We start from the raw sequence: 25,502 nt of genomic DNA on the forward strand, positions 1-25,502 counted from the left end.
AAAGAAGAGTCTAAGACTTCAAAAGTGCATGTCAAATCTTTATCCTAAAGATAGCTCACATTTTCTTTCAATGCAAACTCCTCGTTTTTCTAATAAATCTCTGATTGTGCCTCTATCTGATGCATTTTGAAATTCTTTTCTGTAGTGTTTTTCAAGGATTCCATCATCCAGAGTTGATGTCTCCCTCTTTAGAACCTCTTCCATGACAATTCCAAGTCTGGGTCTCTGGAACTTCTAAGACTGGCTATAAGTTGGGGTTCTCATAACCATCCCCTTCCTTGGGTCTGATCATCTTGCCAGATCAGCTCATGGAATTCAGGGAAACATTTTACTTACATTTGTCCACATTTTACAAAGCCTATTTTAAGTACATAAAACAACAGCCAGTTAAAGAGAAATCTTGAAGGGGTCCAAGTGCAGGAGCATCCTTCTGTCATGGGTGTAAAAGCTTCCTAGCATTCAATTGGGTTCTTGTTCACTAGCCTGGAAACTCTTAAACTCAGTTTATTTTAAGTTTGCATGTAGGCTTCATTACAGAGGCATGATGGATTGATTAAGTTGGCCACTGATGAATCAACTTAACTATTAGCTGGTCTTCCCTCCCTAGGTTGTGGAGTTGTAAGTTCCAGTCCTCCAATTTCCTGGTTGGTTCTGCAGGCAACCAATCCCCCAGTATGAAGTTCTCTAGGGACTTTCCAAAGACCATCTCATAAACATAAACTTGGGTGGCTTAAAGGGATTGTTATAAGTAACAAAAGGACTTTTATTGTTCTGGAATCTGTTCTGGAGTTATGTGAATGACCGACGACTATAGATCAAGTGGGTTTTTTTTTTTTAGTATTTAATTGTGAATCTAATTTTTGAACACTTTTTATACCCTCAAAAATAAACAAGCAAACAGAAAGGTCAAATATCTTAACAAAAGATACTCTTATTGCTCTAGTCAATCGGAAAATAAAAAGTTATAAGGAGCTGTGAGTCAGGTACCAGGAAAACACAACAACATATATGTTATATATTATCCCAAGTAGTCTGTTTTTCCCTTGATATGTCACTATAAGTTTGAACCGAGGCCTGTTGGTTGCGGTAATGCTAATGGCTTTTTGTTTACAATAGATCTAAAAGAAGAGTCTCAAATTATGCAACTTCCATTGCCAAAAGCTTTTGAGTGGGCTTTTGAGTAAAATGAAGAAAAATCACATATAAATTCGCATTCATTTTCCAATGTAAATTGCCATTTTATTAAAAAAAATGGAGTTTATAACGGAATGATTATAATTTAAATTAATGAGCCCTCAAATAATACTTGGTATTGCCAATTATTTTTTAATATAATATGAAATCTCTGGGTTCATAAATAACATTCTCTTCCTATTCAGGAAAAGCCATGCTCAGCAATGTGTTATTCATGACTTAATTATTCTATAGATGCTTCATTCATATGCATGCAGATATATCTGGCAGCATTGCATTTTAATGAAGATGCTGAAAGGCAGCAGGCTATAATTTCTAACAGAGAATTCTGTCAAGACTGAACAATAGGAGCTCCTGAAGAGGGCTAGGAAATAGCATGGCCCAGAAAGAAAATTAAAAACCCATTTAAATATTTTAATTATAATCTTCATTAGGGAAAATTTGAAATCCTTTTGCACACTCAGAGCTTATACAGTTTAGGAGCTATTTTTGCTAGAGGAGGATAATGTTGAAGAAAGAGAATCTTTTCAAGATTTCATCGGATGAGGTATAGCCCCCTGTGGGGGAGCACAGGTCAGGCCTCTGCTTTTGTCCCCTGCGCCTCTTTTGCTTGACTTCTTGTTTTAGTCATATTTTTAACTTTTGTGACCAAAAGACCTGACAAGAACAATTTTAAAGAGCAAAAATTTATTTTGGGGCTCAAGATTTCAGAATTTTCAGATAGAAGGCTGGCTCCATTCTGCAGGACTCAAGGTGAGGCAGAACATCATGGTGGAAAGAGCCTGGTGGAGAAAAGTAGCTGGGAACATGATATCAGGAAGCAGAGACAGAGAGAGGGGAGCAGAGAGAGAGACACTAAGCTCAGCTCAAATCTTTATCCTAAAGACATTCCCCCAGGGACCTACCTCCTCCAGCCACACCCTACCTGCCAATAGTTATCACTCAATTAATCCCTGTCAGGGTATTAATTCACTGATTGAGTTAAGGCTCTCAGAACCCAATAATCCTGATTATTCTTGCAGTGTCTCACACATGAGCTTTTGGGGGGACACCTAGTAGCTAAACCATCAATTTTTTATTGAAGAAGTAGTGGGGCCAAAATGACCAATTAGATCAGTCTTGGAAGGGACAACGAGAGGAAGAAGGCAGGGAGTGAAGATTCTTTCAGGCTATCTTTGGGACCCAAAATGCATATATGAGGTTTAGGGATTTGGCACTGGCTGGCCACACCTCAAACTGCCATTCTTTGATCCTCCAGAAAGCTCAGTCTCCTAAAAACGATTTCAACTATAGGAATTGCCACAATTTTATTATGGTTTCTCTCATTCTCATTCATATATAGAGAGAAATGTCAGAAAAATGGTAGAATTGTCAAGGTCATGTAGTGAAGCAGATCACATTTCTATTTGTTCTGTTATAGAATAAAAGCAAAGTAGAAATGTACTGCCAATGCTTACACATTTTAGGAGAGATAATAGTAATCAAGTGACAGGACATTAGGGACACTGTGGAAGATGTGGCATTATCTGGAAAGGTGAGGAACAAGAGACCCAGCTGCCCATGCACTAGCCTGGATTTCCACCTACTCCATTAACAATGTGCTTGGTAGGGTAACAAACGTTCTTTGTGTCTTCAGATCCAGTGCACGCTTTGGTATCTTCCTCCTGCTCCATCTCTCACTGACATTCAACATATGGTAACTTCTGCTTCAAACATGCTTCTGACTCTTGAGATGCCATAGACTACTGATATTCTCCCTTGTTGTCTTTTTATTCCTTTCTTGCTCTTTTTTTAATGCTGACCTTTGATGAGCAGAATGTTTAATTTTTTTATGTAGTTGAATTTTCAATCCTTTAAAATACAAAAATGTATTTTACATTTTTGACTAAAGAATTCTTCCTTTCCCCCAGTTCATGAAGTTTTTCTAATATGTCATAAATATTTAAAAGTTTCTATTTTACTGTCATATTTTGAGGTAGATCCAACCTTTTTTTCCCCTGTGTATAATCATTTGTTCCAGAATTACTAATCAAATAGTCCCTACTTTACCAACCATCTTCAGTTTCCATTCTGTCATACAGCAAGTAGCTATTTAATTATAGGACTGTGGATCACTTTTCTATTGCTGTATAACAAGTTACCAAAGATTTAGGATTTTAAACCAACATCCATTTGTTACCTCTCATTTCTGCAGACCAGGCTTAGCTGGGATCTCATAAATTTCTCACAAAGCCAAAATCAAGATGTTGGCTGGCTAGTGCTCTTATCTGGAGGTCTGGGGAATCATCTTGCTTTCCAGCTCACTCAGGTTGTTGGCAGAATTCAATTCCTTGAAGCTATAGACTGAAGTCTGTTGTTGGCTGTGAACCTGGGGACATTCTCAGCAACTCAGGACCATCCCCATTCCTTGGCATGGACTCCATCATCTCCAAAGCCAGCAGTGGCATGCCAGTCCCTCTACACAGGATGTCTTCAATTCCTTCCTCTTTCCCCAGCCAGAAAACATTCTTTGCTTTTAAAGAGCTTATGTGATCAAGTTAGAACTACCAGATAATCTCCCCTTTTCCATAAAATATAGCATAATCAGATGAAGTATATTATTTTATCATATTCCACAACCAATCAAAGGGGAGTGTATTGTAGAAGGACCAGGATCCTTGGGGATCATTCTTAGAATTCCACCTACCACAATCTGTGGGCTTTCCATACCATACCATTGTCTTATCACATTGCCAAGATCCACACTGTTTAATCGAATTCTATCAAGAATTCTACTGAAGCTCAAAGTAGTTGTACACACCTGTAATCCCAGCTATCAGGGAAAGAGGAAAAAGGATTGTGAGTTTGAGGCCAGCTTGGACAATTTAGCGAGATCCTGTCCCCTCAAAAAAAAAAAAAAAAAAGAAATCCATTGACATTTGAACCAGAATTGCATTGGATCTGTATGTAGCTTTGTCTTTCTGGTATTGAATCCATTTATTTAAAAAAATGAGATATTGCCCAATTTTAATTTTTTCAATAAGTCTTATATTTATTTCTCTTTTTTATATGTCATAAGCAAATGTTACAATGAACTCTGCTCTGAAGCAAAAGTTTGACTTTGAGGTGGGATTTCTGAAGTAGGAGTGCAGAGGCAAATCCTATCTTTCAAAAGCAAATAGAAAACCATACATGAACACTTCAGGATTTTAGAAATCAACCAAAGACATTCATCTACTTGAAAAGGTAAATTTCAGTAGGAATAGCAAGACTATCAGTAAGAATGTATTAAGAATAGCATGGCATTATATCCTGGGGTTCCTCCCTTTCCCCACCCTAGCTGTGCTGTCAATGACTTACCAGAGCAGGGCAAGCTATGAGGACTGGCAGTCAGGCTCCTCACCAGAAGGTGCTGATTCACTTTGGAGTGCAGCACACATACTTAGGGGCATTGTCAAAAATGAGAGTTTTGAAAAATCCAGGAATAATAGCAAATAATTTAAGAAGGGTGATATTGTGGATAGCCTGAGTTCCTAATATTGCTTGGGCAATCAACAGATTGATTGACCAGCCATAAAATTTGAATTAGAAGTGAAATCTAGAGACTAAGATAGTGATTGTGGGCCTTCAGAAGTGTTCAGATGGCCCTGATGATTTGGAAGCCTCTGGTTATTATGAGTGTGAAGCCTTGAATATGCAGAAGGTGTGAACCAGGAGAGACTCACAGACTTCCCAAATTTTGATTGCATTCCTTAAATCCATACAGATTTGTTGGCAAACAGTGAAAGCCGAAGATGTTTATGCACAATGTCAAATCAATCTTTTATCAACCATTATGCTAGGCAAACAGGCTTAAAAACAAAATGAACTAAAACAAGAAAAAACCTGAGTAGAGCATCTGTGTTGTATACAAGTGGAGAGACAGACTATAAAATTCACCTAGGAAGTCTTTAAATAAACAAATCAACTATACTATCCCTGGAGGGGATAAGACTCCAGAGCTGCTATGATATATTATCTCAAATGTCCAATTTTAAAAATCTCCATGCAATAAAAACAGAAAAATGTGGCTATATACAGGGAAAAACATCAACTGAAACTGTCTCTGAGGGGCCAGTCATTAGTCTTAGCAAAGCAAGTCTTCAAAGCAATTACTATAAATATGTTTAGATAAAGGAAATAATATTTGAGAACTAAAGGAAAATGTAACACTAGTGACTTACCAAATAGAGAATGTAAAGAGATAATGATTATTTTAAACCTCAAATTCTGAAGTTGAGAAGCATAATTATTGAAGTGAAAAATTCATTACAGCAGAAGTCAGTAGCAAAATACAGTGAATGAATGAAGAGGCAGTGGTAGAATGCTTCCTTTACACGTGTGAGACCTTGGTTTTAATCCCCTGCACTGCCAAAAGAAAAAAAAAACAAACAAAAAAACACTTCAAAAAAGAATGGATGAATGATATTGATGATAGACCAAGAATTATAAGAAATTACAGAATAAGAAAAAAATATGAGCACAGTCTCAGAGACCTAAATAACACTACCAAATAATCAAACATAAGTGTCTCAGAGTAAAGAAGAGAAAGGGAAAGAAAAAAATTTAAGAAATAATGGCTGATAAAACCTAAAATATATATAGTAAAAGACATCTGTATTAGTTTGACTAATAAAATACTATAGATTGGGTAGTTTAAGAAAAAACCATTTATGTCTTGCAGTTTTAGAAGCTAAGAGGTCCAAGATTAAGGAGCTGGCAGATTTGGTTCCTGACCAAATGTAAAAGCCCTTCTCCTGGTTTATAAATGGCCACCTTTGCATTGTGTCATTACATAGTAGAAAGTAAGAAAGTGAGCTCTGATCACTCTTTCTCTTCTTATAAGAACACTATCCCATCACAGAAACCCCCCACCTTCACTAATATCATCACAATGGGAGTTAGGACCTCAGTGCATGAATCTGTGGGGAGAGGGTACAAATAATCAGTCAATAACAGCATTCAGTAAATGAGTTTAAATGTTGAACTAGAAAATATTAATATCATAAAAGTAGTAAAGGAGGAACATAGAAATAAAAATCAAGAGATTATTATAGATAAAAGTGGCAAAATTGCAGAAATAAATTCAAATAAGATTCAATGAAACCTGTAATTTAGTGGCTTGGGAAGCTGAGGCAGGAGGATTGTAAGTTCAAAGCCAGCCTCAGCAAAAGTGAGGCTCTAAGCAATTCAGTGAGACCCTGTCTCAATAAATGTCAAAATGGGACTGGGGATGTGTCTCAGTGGTCAAGTGCCCCTGAGTTCAATCCCTGGTACCAAAAAAAAAAAAAAAAAAAAAAAGATTCAATGAATACATAAGAAGTAAAAAGTAAAAGCATAAAATACATGTATCGAAATAGACAAAACTATACCAGTTTTTATGTTTTAGCTAAGTGGTGTCCCTCAAAAGCTCATGTGTGAGATAATGCAAGAAACTTAAAGATAAAATTATTGGATTATGAGAGCCTTAACCTAATCATTAATCCACTGGGTAGTAACTATAGGCAGGTAACGTATTGCTGGAGGAAGTAAATCACTGGGAGTGTGTCTGAGGTTTATATTTTGTTTCTAGTGAGCAGAGCTCTCTTTGTTTCTGGTGGTCTTGTCCTGAACTGCTTTTCCCCACTGCACCTATCCACCATGTTGTTCTGCATCACATCAGGCTCAGAGCAAAGGAGTTGGACATCTACTGACCGAGACCGCAAAAACCATGAATCCCAAATAAACTTCCTCCTTTAAAATTGTTCTTGTTAGGTCTTTTGATCACAGTGGCAAAAAAACTGACTAAAATACCAATTGCTGCTACAAATATTACAGGAACTCTTATTGTTGGTGGGAATACAAAATAGTATAGATACTTTGGAATACAGTTTGGAAGTTTCTCACAAAATTAAACAAAATCTTTACCATATAATCCAGCAACTGTTCTCCTAGGTCTTTGCCTAACTGATTGGAAAATTATCTCTATACAAAAATCTGCACATGAATGTTTATAGTAGTTTTATTTGTAATTACCAAAAAACTGGAAGTCCTTAGTGTGTCCTTCAGTAGGTTAATGGATAAACTGTGGTACATTCATAGAAGGTTACCTATGGAAAATAAGCGCATGGTAATGCCAAATGTATAGTTTTAAATGAAATAATCCACTCTAAAAAGACTACATACTCTTTGATCTTATTATATGACAGTCTAGAAAAGACAAAATGACAAAAATAGTAAAAAGATCAGTGTTTTCCATGATTTGGTAGGAGGTGGTAGTAGGAAGAAAGGTGAAGAACAGGGAATATTTTAGGGTGCTGAAATGATCTTGCATGGTAATATAGTTGTGGATACGTGACACTGCATTTATCAAAACTTTATAGCAAGAAAGTGAGACTTAATTGTGCAAATGTAAATATATGATTTAGGAGGTTGAGGGAACTCCAGGATTGAATCCAAAATGTGATAAAATATTCTAATTGTACGTATTACAAATGAATGAAGCAACATCACTGAAGGGAGTGGTAAGAGGTGCTGATTTAGGTTACTTTGGAAATAAGTGGTGTCTTTAAAACTAACAACAAAAATAAACTGTGCATAAGTACTGTCTTTAGTTTATAAAGTTATTACCTATGGGGGTATAGCTTAACAATTATGATTCTGCTCTACATATATTTTGTGGAATCGAACAATGAAAGTAAATGGATGTCACATGACAGGAGGCATTTTTTCTAACTGAAATGACACTGCTGTTGTCAAAGGGACACAGAAGTGAAAGGAAAGATTCCCCAATAGCTGGAGCAATTTGAACAAAAAAACAAATACAGCACTATTGGGTCATAGTCCAAAATATAAAATAAGTATCCATAAGCTCATACTAGTATAAATAAACAATTGAATACATAATAAAGGGAGAAAAAGGACAAACTTTCCATGCAGAAGAATTCCAAATACTTTATACAGACACTGTAGCATAAAAGAGAAGGAGCATAACTCCCCATGCTTTAAGTGTGGGTAGAGAGTATAGTGATTTCTTTCAAAGATAGCATGGAAATGAGAACTAAAAGAGTAACTTGCAGTAGAGAACTTGACAAACATTATTAGCTCAGTCAGCCGAAGAGGAGCTAGAGACAAAATATAATCACCACAGGCATGTCCCCAGTGACCTCCTTCCTCTAGCCAAGCCCCACGTGCCTAATTACCACCCAGTAATCCATTCAAATTATCAATCCTTGAATCGAATTAATCCACTTGTTAGAGTTCAGCTCTCATAATCAAATAATTTCATCTCTGAACCTTCCTTTTGTCCAACATGAGCTTTGTGGGGGCACAACTCACATCCAAACCATAACAACCATAGAGGACATTATGCAGAATACCTGGTTAAACATTTCTCAATATATATGTTAGATTATCAAAAACAAGGGAAATCTGAGAAAATGTTGCTGTTGAGAATCATCTAAGCAGATGCAACGAGGAAGTATTATGTGACACTCTGGATGGGATCCTGGGACAGAAAATGGACTTTAGAGGAAAAATTAGGAGATTTGATTAAAGTATTGACTTTAATTAATAATGTATTAATATAAAAATACCATAAAGTATTGGTTCACTAATTTTAAAAAAATTACATGCTATGTAAAGTATAAATAATAGGAAAAAACAGGAGGCAAACTATGCAGAAACTATACTATATTTCACAATTTTTTTGTAAACTTAAACTCTAAAAATACAGTTTAATTTTTAAAAGTATGCGTATACATCTATATGTATATACATCTGTGTGTGCATGTGTGTGTGTGTTTATTATACAAGTTGGAACCATAAAAAAGCCTTAGTGGCTATAAAAATATCATGCAAAATAGAATTTTAGACAAAAATATTGTTATGTCCATGTATAGGAATAATAATATTCAGCAATAAAAATATAAATTATAGATGCATACATACTACAACATGCATGAACCTCAAGAACATGCTGTTGGGCATGGTGACTCAAACCTGTAATCCCAGAGGGTCAGGAGGCTGAGGCAGGAAGATTGCAGGTTTGAGGCCAGCTTCAGCAACTCAGTGAGAACCTGTCTCAAAAAGGAAAAATACAAAAACACAAACACAAACCAAAAATCTAAAAAAGGCCTAGGGATATAGGCCAGTGGTAAAGTGCCCTTGGGTATTCCCAATATCCTCCTCACACCCCAAATAAAACCACATTATGCTAAGTGAAATAAAGCCAGATGCAAAAGACCTCACTTTCTATGATTCTATTTATATAAAATGTCATAAAAGGCAAATCTTTAGATATAACATAGGGGTGTGGTTGCCTAAGCTTGGTAGTGAAAAAGTGTTTTGGCTATAGTTAGGTATGAAGGATCTTTATAGGATGTTGAAAATGTTGTAAAATGGGAATGTGGTTAGGGTTCTGAATATTTCAAAATCTACTAGTTAATTTTAAATTTATTAAAAATCACTGCATTGCATAATTAATATGGGAAAATTTGGAGGAGAGTGAAGTTTTGATATCTAAATTATATGTCAATAAAGCTGTTTAAAAATTAAAAATTCTTGTTATTCTCTAGATAAGCTAATGAATATAAAACAATTAACAAATATATTAGTTAGTTATTTTTAAAAATATATGTTGCCAGTATACAAATAAATAGTTTTTTTTTTTTTAAATAAGGGATTGAACACAGGGGCACTTAACCACTGAGCAACATCCCCAGTCCTTTTTTATTTTATTAGAGACAGACAGGGTCTCGCTGAGTTGCTTAGGGCCTCACTAAGTTGCTGAGGCTGGGTTTGAACTTGCAATCCTCCTGCTTCAGATTCCTGAGTCACTGGGATTACAGGTATGTGGCACTGTGTTCAGCATAAGTAAATAGTCTTACAGGAACATTTTACTGGAAAGGCAACTAATTCCAGAGAAAACTAAAGAGAGTGTTCAATCTAAATAAATTGCATTAGTTAGCATTTTACCTCTGCGACAAAATACTCAAAAAAGCAACTTAGAGGAGGAAAGATTTATTTTGACTCAGGATTGCAAAGCTTTCAGTCCATGGTGGACTGGCTCCATTGCTTTGGGACTACAGAGACAGAACATCATGGCAGACGGTGTGGTAGAGCAGAGTTGCTCACTTCATGGCTGCCAGGAAGCTGAGAGGGGGAGGAGAAAGTGAGAGGGGAGAAAGATCACGCTCTAGGAAAGGGCTGGAGACAAATACAAGGCCCCAGTTACATACTTCCTGCAACTAGACCTGCTGTCTACAGTTTTGGTCACCCCCAAATACCATCAAATATGACTCCTTAATGAATTAATCAATTGATGGGGTCAGAGCCTTTATAATTCAAACACTCCTAAAAATCTCCACCTCTGATCACTGATGTATTAGGGACCAAGCCTTCAAAACATGAATTCATATCTAAACAATGACATAATTGAAATATTTTTTTCTTCATTTCCCACTTGGAATTGTTTGCTCAAAGAAAGGGGGTTCTTCCTCACAGGGAATAAATTTATATAGGCAGTCATCTTTCATTTAATTATTGTTTTATTGAGTTGAAAGATTTATCCAATACTTGGTCAAAAAACAAATGCTGTGATTTACTGGGGCTGAATCAGTAAATGTGCAGTAACAGATAAAAGGAAGTGTTGCACACAATATTATTGTTCAAATACACTTCTTCCCTTCCCTCAATCTTATGGATCCCTTAAGCCCACTGATCTGGGGCTTGGCCTTCTGTGACTTGCTTTGGGCTCAGTGAGAAGAATGTATTATACTCAACCTTGGGCTTAGCTATGTGATTTGCTCTGGATAATGGGGTTGAACAGTCGTGGTGAAAGCCACCAAGCTAATCCCAATCCAGATCAACCCATTTCATAGCCAATCTTCACACCATGAGAAATAAACATTTATTATTATTTTCCAATAAGACTCAGTGGTTGCTGTTATTCATCAGGAGTTGACTGATAACAGGAAACATATAAAACATAAAAATTATTTTACTATAATTTTTCATCTGTATCTAATTTTATAATGCCTTAACATCTTCAAGCACTTCACATACTCAATGTCTAGCACCATACAAGATACTAAGGCAATGATTAAAATGCTCAGCCAGATGAGAAAATGGTCTTGTGTATCAGTGAAGGAATACTCAGTGGCTATTCTCCAGCTATGTAAGCAGGCTTTAGGTCTAATTTTGACAGCCAATCACTAGCAGAATATGTCTCTCTCCTTGGTGCTATCTACACGGAGAAAATATAGAGGAATTGAAAGAACTAAGCAGTTCTGTGGTTTTCAAAGAATCTGTATTATCCTGGTTGGCACCTCCATAGGAACTCTCTGGATGTTGAGATTTTTATGTCCCTCTCTGGGAGATCTTGATTTCAGTCCAAAGAACCTTATAAAAGAGATGGCTTTATCCTATAAATTCTTGAATATTAATTAAAAACTTGAGAGAAAGAAAGATGAAACAAAGCAAAACAAGAACAAAAAAGACCTCCCTGTTTGTATTTTCTGTGGTCTTTCATAATCTCTAGTGAGGTAGAATGTGGCACCTGCAGTTGGCAAAATGCCATGGACCCTTCCAAAGTGCCTTTTGCAGGTGTGTAGATTGCCTTGGAGCTTATTATATTCACTATGGGGCACAAAGCTGACTTTTTTAATGTTTTAAGTATTTCTTTATTTCAGACTTACTTTATATACAGACATAATAAAAAAATGCACAGACAATGGTGATTTTCGGAGGAATAGGAGAACATGTTCAAATTCTGGCCAGGCTGCATTATGGCTAACTCTATATTGATAGCATTCAGCTTCTCCTTCATTACTTGTTTGAGGATTATGATGGCTTCTTTCCCTGTCATAGACTTGTGGTAAACTTCTTGCAAGGAGCTCTGGGCACCCTCTGAAGCAGAACCAATTGCTTGAGCACCACATTATACAAAAGTCCCAGATGAGTCCATATGAAACAGCTGGAGTCCTTCTCCATCAACTCCTCCAAATAACAGTGCTACTCTAAAGAGATGAGACATGGCACCTGGGTCTGCATCTTCTTTTCCAAATTGTAGGGCCAGATTAGACACAAACTGGGTCACACTTTCTACCCTGATTGTCTCATTGTAGGTAAACCAATGGTTCTCTGTCTCCACTCTGGCCTTATTGATTAAAGTCAATAAGCAATTAGCCCACTCATAGCACAACCTATATAGGCATCAATATCTACGGTTTTCTCAATGCTGATAGGCTCCATGAGAGGACAGGCAATTATTTTCTTCACGCTAGGCATACACCTTCTGATGTCTGGATCCCAATGGGATGCAGAACCAAGTTTGATATCTTTAATGACATATTCCACTTGAAATAATAATAATCTTCCTTTAGGAGAAAAAGTATTCATGCCCCTGGCGAGGATGAGGGGAGGTGGCAGTGGCTGTGAGGGGATTCTGAGAACAAACACAACTCCAACAGCACCTAAGTCAACCACATGACCACAGCACCTAAGGCCCCCTTCTGCTCCAAAATGCCACAGAGCTGATTTTGATAAATGTGGAATAAATAACAGTTTGTAATTTTTATTTAAAAAATAATAGTCTCAAATGTAGTAGAAAGCATGATGTGCAAAGTGTCTGTTCGATACATTTTCTCCTTTATCTTCATTTTATAAATGGAGGGACTAGCCATAGTCCCCGATGTTTGTAGACCCTATTGGAAAACCAGGGACATGAGGTTGTCCTGCTGCTGAAGCTGGCCAGGGATGTAGGAGAGGAACTACAGAGAAGAGGGAGTGGGCAACTAGTGAGCAGGATAGGATCTGGTGGGGCAGGAAAGCTAAAGCCTGAGAAGCCTGAGCACTGGGGCTCTGGGGCTCTTGAGCTTCCTATTGGGCAGAAGCAAGTGTACAGTGCTAGTGCCGTCTCCTACCTCAGAGCCAGGGTTGGAGAAGGAGCAGGGATCACACAGGCCCCAAAGGAAGTGTGTGTGTGTGTGTGTTTCAGAGAGAGAGAGAGAGAGAGAGAGAGAGAGAGAGAGAGAGAGAGAGAGAGAGAGAGAACCATTTAGCATGTTACTAAGTTCTCTCTCACTTTCTTCTCAGTATCAAGGGAGATATAAAAGTACCCCAGGAAATTAGGTGAGGATTGAATGGATGATATACAAATGTCATTATTTTTAGGCAAGTAAAAAGTTAAATAGCCATTTCTACAGTTCATGATAATGCAAATAAAAGCTCCTAGCCCAGGAGCTGGCCAGAGAGCTACATTATGTTAATGCAGGGCTTTAAAAAAGCTATTTAATTTTAATTAATTAATTAATTTTAATGCTGTAGGTGAATATTCTGCCCTGCTTTCTAAGAACTTAAATTGCATTCCTCTCCATTTGTCACTTTACAGTTGGGGAATTTCTGGCACCATTTGTTTGGATAAAACATGAAATTACTCTTTGTTGACTTCTGCAGGTGTTATGCAGAATTGCTTTCTCCTGAGGACAGGCTTGCTGTTCCTTAAAGGCTTTTCTTTCCCAAGGCCCAAGGGAAGCTCAAGTTTCAGGCTATTTTTCACTGACCTTAAAACAAGGGGCCTGAACTTTTGGGAGGGGGACACAGCAACTTGACAACTCCAGGGTGTCTGAAGTTCCATCCCTCTTTGCTTCCAGATGGGCAGACTTGAGGTAGAAGGTCCTTACCAGTCTTGGATGATCACCTCGAAGTGGCCTACAGGTCCAACCTCGAGAACAGCGAAGTCTGCATGATGGGGCAATTGCACACACTCAATGATCTGCAGCGGTTGGCAGGTCCTCCAATGGGGCCTGTGAGCTACTGCTAGTCTGAACTGAGTTATAAGAAGGTTAAAATAATTGGCATTGTCATTTGTATTGTGAGCATGGAGGGAAAGAGGAACTATTCTGAGTTATTCTGTTTCCCATCACCATATAAGATGTTCTATCTCCAGAGTTCCGTACATACTTTCCCTTCCATCCTCTCTGCTCCACTTAAAAAATCCTTTACCACCTTCAAGTTTCAGCTCAGATGTCCCCTCCTATGAGCAGATATCCTTGACCCACTCAGCTGTAATGAGGCACTGCTTCTTTGTATTCACATGGTGTTTGGCACCCATCTCTGTTGTGTATTCCTCTCACTGTAATATGATCCTTTACTCTGTGCCCTTCCCTTAGATGAAAGATGTCTTAAGGGGATGAGCTGAATTGTTGATTCCTTTCCACCACTCTAGCACTTTGCACAGAGGCTGGCATTGAGAAATTTTTAATAAATATTTTTATAATGAGCAAAGAAATGACCAAAAGAAGAATGAAGAGAAGGCAGCATCAGAAGGAAACTTTAAAGTTCTTTCCACCTCATCTCTGTCTCCTTCAGTTGGCCTGGTTTTCAATAATACCCTTTGGGGAATTTATGCTGTTTTGAGTCCCATTTCTCCCTTTTAAACATTTATTCTATAGGTCAAAACATGCAACTTTGAAAGTTGTCTTTGAAAGTGTAGCCATTGTTTAGGTTGCAAGTAGGAGATCTTTCCATTGAAAGGGTTTCGGTAATACTATTACAAAGAGCAGTCTTTATAACAGTGCAAGGGAGTATCAAGTTTTTCCAAGAAATTTGGGGAAGGAGATGGCCTGTAGGTCTCTCCAATTCTGTCTATGGTTCTACTTGTTGACTTACAAAGAGTCAACATTATATTAGTTTGACTCAACATAAGCACTTCTGTTTTTTTTAAGTGCATTGGTGTATATCCTTCCTCCTATATTTGTTTGTTTGTTTTTTTCTTTGCCAGTGCTATGGATTGAACCTTGGGCGTAGGGCATGCTGGGCAAGTGCTCCACATCCCCAGCTACATCCCCAGCCCTGCCTCCTATATTTGTGATCTTAAGTTCATTTTATACTTCCTTCTCTCTGAACAAAAATTTACAGAGATAAAGAGAGAGAGAGAGAGAGTATACATATGTCCCCCTGCAATGCATCTCTTTGCACAACATTGATCCCCTTTCTCCTGGCACACAAACCTCTTTCTAGAAATATACTTGCTCCACGTGTGAGCCTTCCTTGGAAGGTAGTCTTGCCCTAAATTCAGCCTACTTCTTAGATATCCTAGTGAAATCTTGATGTCCTATACTTGACAGGGCTAGTCTGGAAGTATTTCTTGTTTTATTTCTTTGTTTTAGCACAAAGGAATTGGGGGATGGGTGGGTTAAAGCTTGTCCTCAGTGCACCAAGGCAGGCTGAATCTTCTGTGCTATTTCATGATGTAATGTAATGTAATGTTTCTGACCCTTATGCCCTTGAATATTTCCTCCATCCCCTTGAGAGTAGAGACTGGGTCTTGTTCTTCTCCTTATCTCCAACCCCTCCTTAGCCTTGGATCTGACTTCTGGGATGCACTTGATAAATGTGTTTTGAATGAGTGAAGAGGAGAAGGGTAAGTTAATAGAAGGTGATGATGTTTGACCAAGGGAAGCCCTGGTAAACACAGTAAGACTGCTTTAACAGGCTAGTGGAGGTGGAAGAGTAAGACACTGGAGATGTTTGGGCAGTCTTTGGGAACTAGGGTGGTGGGGAAGGGAAGAAGATAATGGAGTACAGTTAAGTGGGGAGACAGGTTAAAGGGGCAGGGGAATAGAACAGGGGAGCTGTGAATGACTATCACACTGGGCCCTTCCTCCTCACATTCCCTCAAGAACCTGCTCACTTTCTTGGGGTTCCCTTTGGAGTTCTTCCCTACTTGTTGCAATTTTGATGAGAAGACTCATTGTGCAGGGTGAAGAATTGTAAGGGGGCTTAGAAGAGCAACTGAATGTAAAGTTAGGAACTCATTAAGCCAAGAAGTTTGAAGCTATGTAGATATGCCAGGCTGTAGTGGGGCAGCATCCTCCTGGGGTGGGCCTTAAAAATGACTATCTTTCCCCTATAAAATAGGATAAAGTGGAAATAGCCCCAGAAAAGCCCAGTGTTGTAGTTTTTCCAAGGTCTGCTAGTCTTGCTGAGGGTTAGCTAAACTAAGGGAAAGCCAAAATCTTTTCAAAATAAATGGCATTTGTGGGATAGCTACTGTGCATTTTCAAAGAAGAGATGATGTGGACAAAGAGATGTGACCAGAGGAGTATGTTATTTTAGTATTTGTCTAATTCTTATTTGTCAAAATGGCCAAGAAGTTGTCTTACCAAGGGTCATATTCAACATACCACATTCTGTTTCTAAAACATAAATATTTTTAGGAAGTAAAGAATAAAAGTTGGAATGTGGACTTCTTTTTGTTTAATTATGAAAATATTTTAGGACTTCTTAAATGTCCTCTAAAGATTGACAGTTAATACTTAAAGTATTATTTTAATTCACTTAAATAAAATATGAAACTTGCCTGATGGGCAACATGAGGAACCCAAACTCTCCCTTGGGTTCCAAGTGGTGCCATCTGCATCTCTGTACCCAAGTGCTCTGCATATAGTAAGAGCTCAGTAAATATGTGGTGAATGAGTGGGAAAGTGGAAATCCAGTGGTATATGCAATCTGCTGCTCCATTTGGAAGCAGCTATTTGGTTAGGGCTCAATGGAACCTTGGCATTCTGATTTCTTTTGCTGTAGAAGCAGATAAAGTAAGAGGCCAGGTACACCTTAACATTATCTATTCTCAAATCTTGTCATTAACAATGCATCTGTTTTTTGAGAAAAATATGGGTGTGTGTTCACTCACATGTGTGTGTATTTGCAGAAAAGCCTTGCAGTATAATACCAGTTTTCTGAAAATTAACCATTTATGTTTTGCAATTAGTATTTTATGCAGTGGTAGTCACTGCAACTAAGCAAATGGGTAGCTCCAAGATTCTGCAAGGCCATGATGATGTGAACTGAGCATATTAATTATAGTATCATTATGAATTTCCTCTGATTTTTTAAAAACTTATTTTTGATTAACATGCATAAATAGTACACATTAAAGGAGTTTAGTGTGATATTTAATGCCATACAGTATTCACTAATCAAATATCATCTCCCTTTTTGTCTTTATTTGCTTCCCCTGTCCCTTCTAGTTATCAGTATTTCTTTTTTGTACCAGGAATCGAACCCAGGAGCACTTAAACACTGAGCCATATCCCCAGCCCTTTTTATTTTTTATTTTGAGACAGTGTCTCCTGAGTTTCATAGAACCTTGCTAAATTGCAGAGGCTGGCCTCAAACTTGTGATCCTCGGTCTTAGCCTCCCAAACCACTGGGATTGTAAGTGTAGCTAGTTTTTTAATCTTAACTTCCACATATGAAAGAGAACACGTGGTACATCTTGTCATCCTGTGTCTGGCTTATTTCACTTAATGCAATGTCCTTCAGTGCCATCTATTTTGAGAATGAGAGGAATTCATTCTTCTTTATGGTTGAATAATATTCCATTGTGCATATATACACCACAATTTCTTTTTCTTTTCATCTATTGATGGGCACCTATGTTGATTCCACATCTTAACTTGATCTTTTTTTTTTTTTTGAACTGTATATAGTAAGAAAACAGGAATGAAAGCTCCTGATTGGCACTACTAATATATTTCTAGAGTATTTTCAGTTTAAGGCTATAAAAGATTTCTAAGCTGATCCTTCATGATCTCTATCCTCTAGGTTCATTCTTGTGATTATGTTGTTACTAGGCAAAAGGGATTTCACAAAGGTTATGAGTTGGCTGACCTTAAGAAAAGGAGGTTGTACAAGAGGACCTAGCTAATCGAACAGTTTTCTCTGGATAGTTGGAGAAGCAGAAGTCATACATTCAAAGCATGAGAGGAATTCAAGATGCCAATGATTTCTTGAAAATAGAGAGCTCCACAAGTTGAGACATGTGAGTGACCTGTAGGAGCTGGGAGTGACCCCCACCAACAGTAAGTGGATGGAGACTTCAGTACTACAACCAGAAATAACTGGATTTAAGAAAGGAGTGTGTCAGGGGAATCTCATGAAAAGCACAAGGAAACTGGTACATTAGAGGAAAGGGTCTGGGGTAGGGAGGAGGGAAGGGAAAGGGGAAATTCTGGGGAACAATATTGACCAAATTATGTAATTATGTATAATTATAATAATAATTTAAAAAGATATAACTGAATTTGGACAACAGCTTGAAGAAACTTACAGCTAATATACAGTACCTCCAGCTTGGCTAATACCTTGATTTCAGTCTTTGTGATCCTAAGCGAAGGACCCAGCTAAATTTGTGTGACTTCTGATCCAGGAAACTATAAGACAATACATATATGCTGCTTACAGCTGTGGCAATCAATTATTCAGCAATAGAAAACCAATACAGATTTCAGTACCTAAAAGTAGGACATTGCTATAATGGATAAAGTATAGAAATGATTGGGAAATCAAGAAGGGGATACAGGATGGAAGAATTTAAAGGAACATGATAGAAGTAGATTAAATTGCTTCAAATTGATTGTTGGTTGAAATATGCATATTAAAGAAAAAATAGTTCAGTTGTTGACAAGTTTGAGGTACATATTGAGTAGCCAAGAGCTACTGGCAAGTAGGAAGGTGCTTACATGGTTCTGTAAGTCAAGAGAAGATTCTGGGCTAGACAGGTAGGTACAATAACATTATTATTGGGGAAGGGAGTTAAAGTTATTAACAAGGGAGAAATTGGCATGATGAAATCAAGGCTATTTATGTATAAAATTGAGATAATTTTTCATAGTAACTTTTCAGACAAACAGACTGGAGGCTTGTCAATCTATGACAGAGAGATATAGACAGGCATTTTCATGGTCTTAAATATTTACATTCTCCTAAAATTCACACATTGAAATCCTATCCTCCAAAATGGTAGGTTGTATTTAGAGTTGGGGATGAGGTTCATAATGAAGGCAGAACCTTTGTGAATAAATTCATATCCTTATAAAAGAAGCCCTGAAAGTGTTTGTTTGCCTTTCCACCATTTGATGATGCAGAGTGAAGGTACCCTTTATGAATCAGGATATAAACCTTCACAAGATACTGGAACTATTGGGTTTCTTGCCTCCAGAACTGTGAAGAATAAATTTGATCTTTCATAAGCTACCCAATCTATAGCATTTTTGTTGTAGTAGTCCTAATGAGCAAAGATACATAGTATAAAAGTTAAGGAAGAATACATTTTCATGCAAAGGGTGCCCAACTATCTCACCTAAGGGATATGAGGTAGGTGTGGCTTCTTGGGTTTTCCCAGTATTTTACTGAACAACTGCTTAGGTTCATGATGGTGGTGCTTTACCTATCCAGGTTGAGGGACTGCTAGGTTGCAGGAAGTTTACCACAATTCTTGTATTTCCAAATATGTCACCCCTAAACTCCAGTAGAATTACTTTAGACTGCAAAAGCTACATTTATCAAACTGCTTTTCCTGGATCTAGCTAGAATTGATTCCAGGTACAATTCCTTCACAAACCACTAATGCCACCCTGCCACGTTATCCTCGGTTTTAGAATGATGATTACTCATCTCATATATGCAGTGACATTGTAAGGGTAAGTAGTATGTAATCAGTTTAAGATCTTAGCATGGAAGCAAAAGGCCTACCACCTAGTTCACAGAGTAGTCCTGGCAATTAAATGATGTAAGGCATCAGTTAAGTGATTTAAGTGCTTAATACAGTCCCTGGCATAAACAGAGAACTCAATCAGTGGCAGTTGTTATTGTTGTTAATTGCTATTACTTATTTGTTATTGCTATTGCTGTAACAACTCTTATTGCAAAAATAATAGAGTTGGAGTAACTGAATGAGAAATTTGGAAGGAGGATTACATATAGTCAGTGGAGTGTTTAAATGTAATATTTAAGAAATGGAATAGTTTCAAGTGATGACAGAAGTACAGCAATCTAGGATGGGAGTTGGAGTATGGGGGCGTGAAATTGGAGATGTTAGATGAAGGTCATTAGCACTAAGGATGCCAGAGGAGTCCTGGCTGGGAGTAGGTCATCCATGTGGCTATGGAGCTCTCCCAGCATGACGGCATGACTTGAATTAGAAGAGATGACATCTTTAATAAAAGAAGAAAATACCTGGGCTTTTGTTGGCAGGATTCCTATGCCTGGGAGTTTTTGGATTGTGTGGTATTAGCAGAACTGTTATACCTTTGGAGTTCTCTATACCCTCTAAGTTCAGGAAGTGATTGTGGAGGCCAGGTAGCAGGTGGCTGTTGGGGTAGTGTCTTTGGTCTTGAGCATATCTGATATGCTTTTCCCATTCTTGCAGTCCAGGCAAACTGCCTTGGTTCAGGAAGACAGACCCCCTTAAGCGCTACTTGACTGAACATCACAAAATCTGTTCTCATTCTAATTTAGAATGCAGAGACTTGTGTGGTGACTCATACATTTGAAAAGCTCAAATTAAGTAGGGTGATCTCAACGGTGATTCACTGATGAAAACTGGAAAGTGATTCATCTCTTTTATGTTCTCGTCCTTGGAAGTCACCAGGCTTGTCTTTCTTCGGAAGAACACATTGCACTCAAGGAAAGACACTGGGCCCTCCTGTGGTGGTATTTTAGTCATTACAAGGAGTCATTCACAACATTTTTTTTTTTAAACAAGGTCATTTTCTTTAGTTACTTTTATTCTCATCTACAATCCATAAGATGCTCTTGTGCTGTAATGACTCATGCTAATAAATTAGGGAAGGGAATGATGCTTTTAGGCCAAAGGTGGTTGAATATTTGGTACAGATTCACTGTTCTGTAATCTCTAGGGACTACTGTATCTTCTTCAGTATCTATTTGTTATCAAGGAATAAGTTTTTCCTTAGAAGAACAGATGGGTTTTAAATGAATTTTATAAGATACTTAGAGGAAATTCTTTAAAAAAAAACTAGTTAAAAGTGAAGCTGACTTCTACTGTAACAAATAGAACCAAAGATTAATGATTCTTGTATGCCAGTAATAGCACTGTGTGGAGTTAAAAATCAATACTCAAAAGAAAAAGGAGGACCATACATTAAGTATTTCATTTTCATCTAATATGTGGCTAGCCACTGTGCTGACCATCAGGGAAGGTAGGAACACCTCTGAGCTTCCTGCCACCTTGTTTAACACTCACGGTAGCCCTTATAAATGGCCAATTCCAATGCAGCTGATAACCTGTAACCTCATCCTAGTTTTTAATGTTTATAGCTAACATTTATAATGGTCTTCTTTTTGCAAGAAGAACTGGTTTTATCATGTTTTGACCCACTTAATCTTCACAAAACCCTAGGATAAGAGTACTTATTATTATTACTATCCCTGTTTCTATATATAAAGAAATTGAAGCATAGAGGCATTAAATGAATTATACGAGGTCACACAATACTGGAAAGGGAGCCAGGGTTCAAATCCAGACAGCCTGGCTCCAGAGGTCACCTCTGTCATTCTCTGGGTGCCCCTTTGTGTCTTTCTTGCCTGATGCTGCATCCCTAGTCCTAGGTGTCTCCTCTGGCCATTCAGATCTGCTGCTGGACTCCTTTGCTCTATTCTTCACATAGTTGTCATAATAATGTCTTAAAACCATTAGATCATGCTACTGTCTTCATCAATAAGCCCAGTGACTGTCCATCTCACTTAAAATCCACACTCCTAAAAGGTCCTGCATAATCTGGCCACAGCCTATGCAATGACCTCATCTTTACTACTTTGCCTGGCTTGCTGCCTTCCAGCTCTATTATTCTACATCAGGGTTGCCCCTAGAACTTCACTGCTTCCTGCCCCAGGGATAGAGACATTCCTGCTTCCTCTGCTGGAGAGATTCTTTCCCTGTCATTATGTTTGCTTCATTGCTGAACTTTACATAATATCATCTTCTCTCAGGGTCCTTTCCTGACTATCCTTTCTATTACAGCTCGTCAGTTCCCAGGCATGGAATTGCCCTTACCTCATCCTATAGCAATTATCACTCTCTGAAATAATATTGAAGTATCACATTCATAATGGCAGGCAATTTAATGTTACTCATTAATTTTTGATTTTTGGCAGGTGCTGAGGATGAACCCAGGGCCTTGTGCACACTAGATAAGTGCTTTACCACTAAGCCACTCTTTAACTTGAGCACTGAGAACTATGCCTAACTTGTAGTAGGCACTCAAGAAATATTTGTTGAATGAATGAATACTTGTGTAAATTTTTTAAATTTCTTTTTTTTAGTTATACATGAGAGTAGACTATATTTTGACATATCATACATACATGGGATATAACTTCCCATTATTGGGGTTGTACATGATGTGGAGTTACATTGGCTGTGAATTCATATATGAACATCAAAAAGTTATGTTTAATTCATTCTGCTGTCTTTCTCATTCCCATCTCTCCTTCCTTTCCCCCAACTCCTCCCTGTTCAATCTGGTGAACTTCCACACCTGCCCCTCTCCAGCCTATTGTGAGTCAGCATCCACATATCAGAGAAAATGTTCAGCCTTTAGTTTTTTGGGGATTGGCTTATTTCATTTAGCATGATAGTCTCCAGTGCCATTCATTTACCAGAAAATGTCATAATTTCATTCTTCTTTATGGCTGAGTAGTATTCCATGGTGGTTATGTACCCCATTTTCTTTATCCATTCATCTGTTGAAGGACACCTATGCTGGTTCCATAGCTTAGCTATTGTGAATTGAACTGGTATAAACATTGATGTGGCCACGTCATTGTAATATGCTGATTTTAAGTCCTTTGGGTATAAACTGAGGAGTGGGGTAACTGGGTCAGATGGTGGTTCCATTCCAAGTTTTCTGAAGAATCTGTATACTACTTTCCAGATTGGTTACACCAATTTTCAGTCCCACCAGCAATGTATGAATGTACCTTTTCACCTACATCCTCGCCAACATTTATTGTTGTATTCTTGATGATTGCCATTCTGACTGGTGTGAGATGAGATTTCAGTGTAGTTTTAATTTGTATTTCTTTAATTGCTAGAGATGGTGAACATTTTTTAAATATTTGTTGATAGATTGTATTTTTTTCTTCTGTGAAGTGTCTGTTCAGTTCCTTTGCCCATTTATTGATTGGGTATTTGTTTTTTTTTGTGTGTGTGTGTGTTAAGTTTTTTGAGTTCTTTATATACCTTGGAGACTAATGCTGTATGTGAGGTGTGGTGGTAAAATTTTTCTCCCATTCTGTAGGTTCTCTGTTCATGTTCTTGATTGTTTCCTTTGCTGTAAAGAAGCCTTTTTGTTTGATGCCATCCCATTTGTTGATTCTTGATTTTATTTCTTGTGCTTTCGGAGTCTTGTTGAGGAATTCGGTTCCTAAGTCGACATGATAGAGAGTCGGACCTACTTTTTCTTATAGTAAGTACAGGGTCCCGGGTCTAATGCTCAAGTCTTTAATCCACTTTAAGTTGAATTTGTGCAGGGTGAGAGATAGGGATTCAATTTCATTCTATTGCATGTGGATATCCAGTTTTCCCAGCACTATTATTGAAGAGGTTATCTTTTCTCCAATATATATTTATGGTGCCTTTGACTAGTTTGAGATAACTACATTTACGTAGGTTTGTCTTTGTGTTTTCTATTCTGTACCATTGGTTTTGATGCCAATACCATGCTGTTTTTGTTACTGTAGTTCTGTAGTATAATTTAAGGTCTGGTATTGTAATGCCTCCTGCTTCACTTTTCTCTCTAAGTGTTGTTTTGGCTATTCTCAGCCTTTTATTTTTCCCAATGAATTTCATGATTGCTTTTTCTATTTCCATGAGGAATGTCAATGGAATTTTGATTGGAATTGAATTAAATCTGTATAGTGCTTTTGGTAGTATGGTCATTTTGACAATAGTAATTCTGCCTAAAAAACAAGGGAGATCTTTCCATCTTCTAAGGTCTTCTTTAATTTCTTTCTTTAGCATTCTGTAGTTTTCATTGTAGAGGTATTTCACCTCTTTTGTTAGATTGATTCTCAAGTATTTTATTTTATTTAGACTATTGTAGATGGGATAGTATTTCTAATTTCTCTTTCAGTTGATTCATCACTGATGTACAGGAACACAATTGATATATGGGTGTTAATTTTATAATCTGCAACCTTGCTGAATTCATTTATTATTTCTAGAAGATTTCTGGTGGAGTTTTTTGGGTCTTCTAAATATAGAATGATGTCATCAGCAAATTGGGATAGTTTGAGTTCTTCTTTCCTATTCATATCCCTTAATTTCTTTGTCTAATAGCTTTGGCTAGAGTTTCCAGAATTATGTTGAATAGAAGTAATTAAAGAGGGAATCCCTGTTTTATTCAATTTTTTGGAGGGAATGCTTTCAATTTTTCTCCATTTAAAATGATGTTGGCCTTGGGTTTAACCTATATAGCTTTTACAGAGTTGAGGTATATGACAATAATTTTTGAATGAGTGAATAAATGTGTTCAGTCTCAATGATAAAACACAGATAATTTTAATACAATGTGGAAAAGTTTATGGGTGCATAGAAGAGGGATTCCTAAGGATTTCTGGAGGGATGCTGCTGAGTTGAGTTTTGACAAAAAGCAGGAGTTATTTAGGCTAAGAATGGATGGAAAGGATTTTCTGATAAAAGAAAATGAAATAGGTGGATTTATAGGTGTGAACTAAATATTACATATAAGGATTCCAAGTAGTTGGGTGTTCTGGAACCTTAAAATATAAGGTATGAAGAGACAGAAAATTATCCTTGGAAATAATACAGGTAAGGGATACTCTTAAATATTGAAATAAAAAAATGCAAAAAGCTACAAAAATTAAACAAAATCTTCTTGCATTTATAATGGAATGTATTAATTAAAAATGATCATTCATTAGTATTCATCGTTTAGCCCAGATATTAAGAGGCATTGGTAGCCTCAGACAGAGAAAGGGAAATAATGTCCTTATACCCATGGGCAACCGTCCCAAGATGCTAGTGCATGCCTGGCTTGGCTGAGTTGGGATGATGAGGACTGGAGCAGTCGCACTTAGCAGTCCACGGATTACCCATGCCCCCAAATGTGGGCCCCACCACTGGGAGGTGTGGGGCTAACTCTCATTCCAGTTCTTATTTCAGTGAGAAAAGATAAATAGTTTAGTTTCTTGTTTGTTGTTTTCTCTTGCTGGATGAAAAACTTCTGGAGGATACTTGGGCAATCTTCACTCCTGGCAGGACTTCATAATGTTTGGTCTCTGAAACATCTGGTGAAATTTTTCTGCCAGCTATGCTAATTCCTAGCTATGAAACTAATGAAAGGAATTAATTTCTCTAACTCTGAAGCCTCTTCTCCTTCAAGGACGTCATTGAGTTAATGTGTGGCAACTAATGATAATGCAGTAGCATGTCACCTGTTGGAAATTCTGCAATCACTGTATTTCAGTTCAGCAAATGT

At 37.5% G+C, this 25,502-nt stretch overlaps 1 pseudogene; it reads right to left on the minus strand.

The window, feature by feature from the left end:
- The window catches only part of LOC107146332, a 126,756-nt pseudogene extending 114,165 nt beyond the window's left edge, over nt 1–12,591 (minus strand).
- Nucleotides 12,592–25,502: the final 12,911 nt, after the last annotated feature.

The sequence above is a fragment of the Marmota marmota genome, unplaced genomic scaffold (assembly GCF_001458135.2).
Source record: "Marmota marmota marmota unplaced genomic scaffold, marMar, whole genome shotgun sequence".
In the NCBI taxonomy this organism is placed as follows: Eukaryota; Metazoa; Chordata; class Mammalia; order Rodentia; family Sciuridae; genus Marmota; species Marmota marmota.